Raw genomic sequence first — 8,224 nt, 5'->3', positions numbered from 1 at the left:
TGCACCAAGAGCTTGTAACACTCCAAAGAGAAAAGAAAAATTGAAATCGCATCATATGACCCCTTTAAATTAAAAATAAATACACAATACTAAAAGAATAGTTTAATATTAAATTACTGCTTAACTCACTTGTCTGTGCAGCGAATATGAATGAATATGAAGAATATGCTGTAACTTTTAAATTTTTAAGATGATAAATCACAGTACAGTGCATGCTGACAATTTTCTGCACTCCTGAATGTTTCTATATTTGTGCGATCTGTACGTTATGTGCAAGCTTGTGTGTTGTGTGCATGCGTGCAATGCAGCAGCACTTTAGTTTAGAGCTGAGATTAGCTACATTAACTCACCCAACCAATTTTGAGTATCCACATGCTACAAACAAGCATGCTTGAGATATAACCTACAGCACTTGTCCATCGCCATTATTAAGCAATCTGTTATAGTGCTTAGCTAATGTTTTTAACTGTATTTGTGTGCGTGGTGAGATTAGTTTTCGCTGCGCTGTTAGTTCAGTGGCACTAGCAAACACATCCTCCCTGCGCTGTCGAGTTGGTCACGCAGCTCAGTCCATTGAGCCATGCCATTGACAGGTCAGCGAGGTGCAAGATCTGTAAAATTGCTCTGTTTCGTCCCACTTTCGGTGTGTTTGGAACACCGGTCAGTCATGTTGCTTCTACTGGCTGTTTATGCTGTATGTAGGTATGCAAAGCAGAGATATGTACACTACGCCCTCTTCTGAAGACAGGGTGGGAATATTCAGCTCATTTGCATTTAAAGTGATACACACCAAAACAGCTCTTTTTTTAGACATGCCCCAAAAATGACATTTTCCAGATGTTATAATAAATGATCTGTGGGGTCATTTGAGCTGAAACTTCATAGACACATTCTGGGGACACCCAAGACCAATATTACATCTTGTAAAAAGGGGCATAATATGTGCCCTTTAAAATAAATGTCACTTGTTTTAATATTTTGATATTTAATGCAAAGATATGTATACATTTTAAAAGTGTGGCTTTGGTGTCCAAATACATTTTGGGTCCACAACTTCTGTGACACATTTAAAAATCACCTTGATATTTGGTTCATTTTAGAAATTCAGATGAGTGCTGATGTTAGATTGGTACATCTCCGCAACGTGCTAAGAAAAGTACAGGATGACATTATGCTACAGAAAGTACATCAATTAACGGGAACCTTAAAGTTGCTTCAAGAAACACTCAATCAAGATTAAATGAGAAATAATGCCTTTAAGTATGAGAGACAATGAGATTATTACAGATTATTACAAAACCAGGCTATATATAATGTAAATTGCTTTTTTTTTTCTCTCCCTCTCTCTCTCATTTACTTATTTAATCATTTAAATTTAGGTTCTACATCTAGACATTCAAATATCACCGGAATTCCTCCCCTCAGTAAAATACTGTGTCACTGTAAATGTGTGTGTGTGTGTGTGTGTGTGTTTCTAATCTGAAAATTTGCAGATGATCAAAGAATACTACAATATAACTGAATGGTAGTTTTCATGTAAAGTTTAAAAAGCAACAAAATAAATCTCTAGTTAAACAGCAATTGCATGTATCTCTTACTGTTTGATGCACTTATAACGTATTCTGCTGGTAATGTGCATATTGAAATTGGCTTTAACACGTCTGTTCACCTTCATTGTGTGTGTCTGGTACATGCAATCATAAGATATCAACAAAATTGTTATTTAAAAAGTCTTTTTAAGTCATTTATTTTAACAGATTGCAAATATACAACAAAAATTAAATTAACACCTCAATAGCTCTTCCCACTATAAAGAAAGTAAAGATTTTTATTTTAGTCTGTGCACTAGAAAGCAGATTCTGTGTGTTTTGTTAGTCATAATCTCTCATTGTCCACAGTAAAGACAAATAGTGCCGATTTGCTTGTATTTTTCCTGTCCATTGGAGATAGAGGACTGACTTACGCTAACATTGTAGCTGCTTTTGTTTTGTGATTTGGTTAGTTTAATGTTATGCATGCCCTGTTTCTTTGCTTGTGTGTCAATATTGCAGTGGCTAGACACGATGGTGGTCAAAACGGAAGACAAACAAGTGAAGGAAATACTGCCACTCAGCAAGAGTTGTCCCGGCCAATTATACAAACACAGAATCTACTAAGAGATATAACAGGACAGTCAATCATTTTACCTGCAAGTTCTATGACACATGGACAGGAGAACCCTGGAACAATAATACAAAGTACTGACACAGAGCAAGAGAGATCCTCCCTAGCTGCACAATCACAGGTTCAAGAAAGAGAAAGACCATCAGAATCAGTCATATCACTTGCAGGAGAATCCACACGAACAACAGAGAGGCCAGAAGGCAAAGGACTCAACAGACACGAAAATATAGAGAAAAATTGCAGAATTATGTAGCCTAATTATTAAACACAAAGTAGAAGATATACAGGTATTAGTATATTGAGGGTTAAGATGATTAATGGTAATATCTTTTGTATATTTAACTGCATATTTGATGTATGTGTCATGTTGGAGTGGAATGTAATAGGCTAAATCACATTTTTTGTAAAATCCCAAAAAACACTAACTCCAAAACCCTGCCCTCCAAAAACAAACATCCAAAAGCAATTTCTGTTGTATTCAGAAACCTAAGGCCCGTTTATAATAAACACTGCAATATTCATTAAAAATAAGAACTTTCAACTTTGATTTCATGATGACATTTGATTACATGATGACATCAACTAATGTTCATACTTCACTCAAATTGTATGCATATATCATTGTTAGGCTATCATTTAAAAAGTAGTCGATTATTAATAAATTATCAATATGTATGTATATCCGTTCGTGCGCGCCACGTCCCAATCACCTCCCGAACTCGCGTGAGTCCTCCCACCGCCCACGCGTGACATCTGAAAGAGAACAAAAATAATAAATAAATGAGCAAAGGGCAGTTCCACTAGGAGCCGTGAGTGTGTGTGTGCGCGCGTGAGTGTGTGTGTGGCGTCTGTCTGAAACATGAACCGCTTGCGTTAGACATCAGGAGGGCGATTTAAAACAGGGGAAATATCACATCAACACCACCACCATCCTCCTCCTCTTCATCATCCTTCTCTTCCGCGCGAAAAACCAGCCAAATTAAATTAGGGTGGTGAAATTATTTGTGCGAGCTGCCTATGAAGGGGAGGAAGGTGTGACACACACTACAGAGTGTGTGTTGTGCTTTGCATTAGTGTTAATGCTCTTATTTATTACTCTCTTAATTACCAGCCATGGAAAACTGGAGCGTACATGTCGTGATCTGAGAGAAGCATCGGGTTATTCTTATGGATTAACATATGCTCTGAACTCAACCCAGGTCAAGTGAGTATCATGCTTAGTAGCCTATAGTGTCTGTATATTGTGTGTGATGATGTCTGTTGCATGCAATTTTCTGTTATTGGATTTAAATAAACTCTCTATGTATCATGTTTCCAGTGTTTAATGGTTGAGTTCTGGTAAACTAGGGCATGCATTTCTTTCACAACATTCAACAAGTATTGTTTTGTGATGCTTTAATGCTGGTGCGTTCATGGTGACATCCATCGATTCTTACACCAGTGTTCATGTGGAATCACACAAGCAGCATTCATGCACGATGTCAGGTGTGTGAAATGACAGGCAGAACACACTACATACATGTCCACATGTTTTGCACGGTCTGTTTGAGCGTCTATCCACGCAGGGACAGATTTATGCGGATGCGAAGGTGGAATATGGATCATTTTCACCTATTGGCCCTAGTGTAAGGCAGTCACCATGGATAACTAGTGCCATCTCTTTCCTGCAGGGATGAGTAATCAGGGAGAGACGCAGCCAGAGAAACACACAACAGAGCAGAGCTTGTGTGAACTCGTGAAATACAAGCATGGAAGAAGCCTGAAATGGGAGGTTTTAGGTTTTCTTCAGGTCTTAATTATATACGCCATAAATAATTAAAGAGCCCTCCATGGATGTTGAACTCTGTGACCAGTGATCTGGTGTGATTGCTGATCATATCGAAAAGCTGGTCGATAGTTGAATGATCCGACACATGCTTTGTTGATTTAAATTCATAGTTATCCTAAATCCATCCTTGTTCCTCAAAGTTAGACAAAAGCAGCACTTGCTCTTGAATAAAATCCCACATTGAGCTAACAGGAACACGTGTTAGATATATTAGAATGTGTTAGTTTTAGTAATACTTTTCTACTTTAGGTTGATGTGCTTGTTTTATGATAGATAGGCTACAGTTTCAGATGTTAGAATTACATTTGACTGAATTAAAATAGGTTAATCATGGCTTGATGTGACTGATGCGGCTTAAGTATTTAAATATTATTCCCTATTTTCTCCCACTTTTATCTGTTCTTTTGTAAATAAAAAGCCAAAAGGCTTTTAATCTTAAGTGAGACTGAATTATGAAGATAAGTACGTTTTTTTTTTAAAGAGTCTCTTATACTCACTAAGAATGCATTTTTTTTAATCAAACATACAGTAAAATTGTGAAATATTATTACAATTTAAAATGCCTGTTTTCTATTGTAATATATTGTAAAATGTAATTTATTCCTGTGATCAAAGCTGAATTTTCAGCATCATTACTACAGTCTTCAGTGTCACATGATCCTTCAGAAATCATTCTGATATGCTGATTTGCTGATCAAGAAACATTTATTATGTTTAACATTTATTTATTATGAAAACCGTTGTGCTGCTTCATATTTTTTGGAAAACGTAATAAATTTTTTCAAGATCCTTTGAATAATAAAATGTTCAATAGAACATTTATTTGAAAATGAAATACTTTGTAACATTATAAATGACTTTACTGTCATTTGTGATCAGTTTAAATGCATCCTTGCTAATTTTTTGTTTTAAATCTTACTGACCCCATTTTTTTTATTATCAGATACAATTCAGTACTTTTGTCTTTTCTTCCTCTGGTTTCATATCCTATTTTTAGCACAAAACTCTTTTCCCATTTCATTTCCCCTCTATCTTTTTGCTGTAGTTACATTTTTAATGTTTTTTTTTTCTAAAGCAACATATCAGAACTATATACTTATTAGCGCAATATTTTTCATTGGTACTTGATTTTAAGGCTGATTGACTTGTAGACAGTGTGAAGTTTATCTACTGTATATGGCAGTAAAATACATGTGGTGATGCTGAAATGAAGCGGTAAGGGGATTGTTATTATGTTGTCATTATTTTGCTTCTGAATTCTAACTATGACCTTATGTTATTGCTAACCTTGAGGTTAATAGTATATTAAACGGAAAACTTTTAAAAGTTGACTGTTGGATTCAGAACACATCCTGATCCACAGCTATCAGAATTGGGTGCTTTTTTAGCTAGGTTTTTTATTTAGAAGTATTTAATCCACATTAAAACTTTGTTGGATTGTTCTTTATCTCCTAAGTTTCTATTGTAGCATGTTTCCAGTAGTTAAAGAACCTTGTCCCGTACTCAGTTAAACAGCTGTAGTTTCAATATTTCAGTTCTTGTGAAGTTGTGAAGGGTCTGTTGACTATCACATGATGATGTCTCGGTGTTATTAACACTAATAGTTTCTCGGTCTCTCTCTCTCTTCAGACGCTCTTTGCTGTTAAACTTGAGAAAGAGCTGAGCTCTCAGACGCAGAGGTGAGGAAGGGGTTAAGCTCGCTGTAAGATGATACACGTCCCTCATTTAGCAACTTTGACCTCTCACTCAATTCATATTTCTCGTAATCCCTTACATTTCTCAGTCTTACGGAGGCTTAGATTTCTGCTTTATACACAGAGTCTGTTTTCCACTGATGGACAGAGGTATGAAACTTCAAATACTATGGTTGGAGTTGCAGCAACTTTTGTATATTATTTCTTCAATAATCCCAAAAGGGATCAAATTTTAATTTAAAACTTTTCAAATTTAATTTGTTGCAAAAAGTTGAACACTTAATTTTTTTTTTTAAATATGTTACATAATAATTCCTCTCCCAATCACATCAAATATTTAATTTAAATTTAGATTTTTACAAATTATTTTACATTTTAATTTTTGTTGCTTTGTATTTTTATGATTATTATTCTTCTCTCAACCACAAAATATTTAAATTCACTTGATTACCAGATCATATTTAGTTTCTTTATTATTATTTTGCATTAAATTTTTTTACTGCTTTGTTTATTTAGGATTATTATTCCTCTATCAACCACATAAAATATTTAAATTCACTTTTTATGATTACCAGAGCATATTTTTCTTTCTTTTTTTTATTTTACATTATAATTTTTGCTACTTTGTGTTTATTTAGGATTATTATGTCTCTATCAACCACAACATATTTAAATGCACAAATTTTTTGCTACTTTGTGTTGATTTAGAATTATTATTTCTTTTTCAACCACACAACATATTTAAATTAACTTTCTAACTTAAAGGAACACTCCACTATTTTTGAAAATAGGTTCATTTTCCAACTCCCCTAGAGTTAAACAGTTGAGTTTTACCGTTTTCGAATCCATTCAGCCGATCTCCGGGTCTGGCGTAGCACTTTTAGCTGTAGCTTAGCATAGATCATTGAATCTGATTAGACCGTTAGCAAGTTAAGTTCCTTGATTATTACGCTGGAATGGGAGTATAGTTCCTAGCCATATCGGCCTAGAAAATCGCAACTTTTCATTTTCCGTCGGTCTTAGTACACGATGTAACTACAGAAAAGAGTCAAGTTTTAAATAGGAAAAATATAGAAACACTTTGGTCATTTTTGAGCGAAATGCTAATGGTCTAATCAGATTCAATGATCTATGCTAAGCTACAGCTAAAAGTGCTACGCCAGACCTGGAGATCGGCTGAATGGATTCGAAAACGGTAAAACTCAACTGTTTAACTCTAGGGGAGTTGGAAAATGAACCTATTTTCAAAAACAGTGGAGTGTTCCTTTAACTTTACCTTATGATTACCAAAGCATATTGGATATTTTTGCCTTTTATAAATGATTTTATATTAACATTTTTGCTATTTTGTGTTGTGTTTTTTTTTAGGATTACTATTCTTCTCTCAACCACACAAAATGTTTACATTTTTTATATTTACTATAATTCGATTTTTTTTTCTTTTTTTGATTATTTTAAAATGTAATCTATTAATAATTTCAGAATAGAATTGTCTTTGTTTCCTAGGAATTAAATAAGTAATTCCGTGGCTTCTTGGATTTTCCATTATTATTCCATTTTAGATATTTTCCTGCATTCTTTTGTTATTTTCCATTTGACCCTTTCCTGACCAGAGGCTTTTTATTTTCTTAGTCCTCTATTTTAAAAGCATTATTTCTAGTCCAGTATCTGTAATATCTCACTCACAGGTGCAGCACACATTTCCAAAAAGAGGAAGGCTCTCTGCTGGCAGCCAATGGCGCAGTAGCGCGCTCTTTTGTTTGGAGTATAATGGGCTGCTATTTGTGCTCACAGGTAGCTCAGAATGATAGTTTGCCCTTAAGGAAGGAAACGCTTTTCTACACAGCTGCTGAAACAGACAATATGGAGTCTGCTTTCCACTGCAGTCTGTAGCGCTGAATGAAAAAGTGAGACGCGCACACACACACACACACACACACACACACACACACACACACACACAGTCACAGAATCTGAGATGTGTTCACAGCTGCAGAAATAGACACAGCACCAGTGCATCACGTGACGCTTCTGTCTATCCAAGAGGATTTTTATGATGCAATGCGTTTCTTTTCGGGTTTTATTGTTGAAGTAGTTTGGTATCAATAAATACCCTGTGCATGCAAGAGATAAGACCTCTAGCTGGAAGGAAAAAGATCCTTTTATTGCTCTCCCTCTTTCTCTGTCTGCCCATTCATGCTATATTTCTTTCTGCATCAGTGGATCTGATGTTTTGACCTTTGAAGGAGGGAGAGAGCGAGAGGAAGACGGTGGCCGGCATGTGTTTTTGATGAATGTCTCGATAGAATGGTTGAAATTGTTGGCGCACAGATCAGATGTGTTTGGAGGGGGACGCGTGCGGTGTGAGACACGGGACAGTGTGTGTGTGTGTGTGTCACTGCAAAGGGGAGGCGACTGCAGCACTCTGCATCGCTGCACTTCCCCTCATGGCCTGACGGGGCTCCACTGCACCAGACAGAGACATGAGAGCGGCTGCCAGGCTGTTAGAGATGGGGAAGAGATCAGGAACTGTGTGGTG

General features: G+C 35.9%; 1 pseudogene; it reads right to left on the bottom strand.

The window, feature by feature from the left end:
- The window catches only part of LOC107667106 (dynein assembly factor 3, axonemal-like), a 7,178-nt pseudogene extending 6,752 nt beyond the window's left edge, over window positions 1–426 (bottom strand).
- Between the last annotated feature and the right edge of the window lie 7,798 nt (window positions 427–8,224).

This window comes from Sinocyclocheilus anshuiensis, unplaced genomic scaffold, assembly GCF_001515605.1.
Source record: "Sinocyclocheilus anshuiensis isolate Anshui unplaced genomic scaffold, SAMN03320099.WGS_v1.1 scaffold415, whole genome shotgun sequence".
NCBI lineage: Eukaryota > Metazoa > Chordata > Actinopteri > Cypriniformes > Cyprinidae > Sinocyclocheilus > Sinocyclocheilus anshuiensis.
This window is presented reverse-complemented; position numbering and strand designations above follow the sequence as displayed.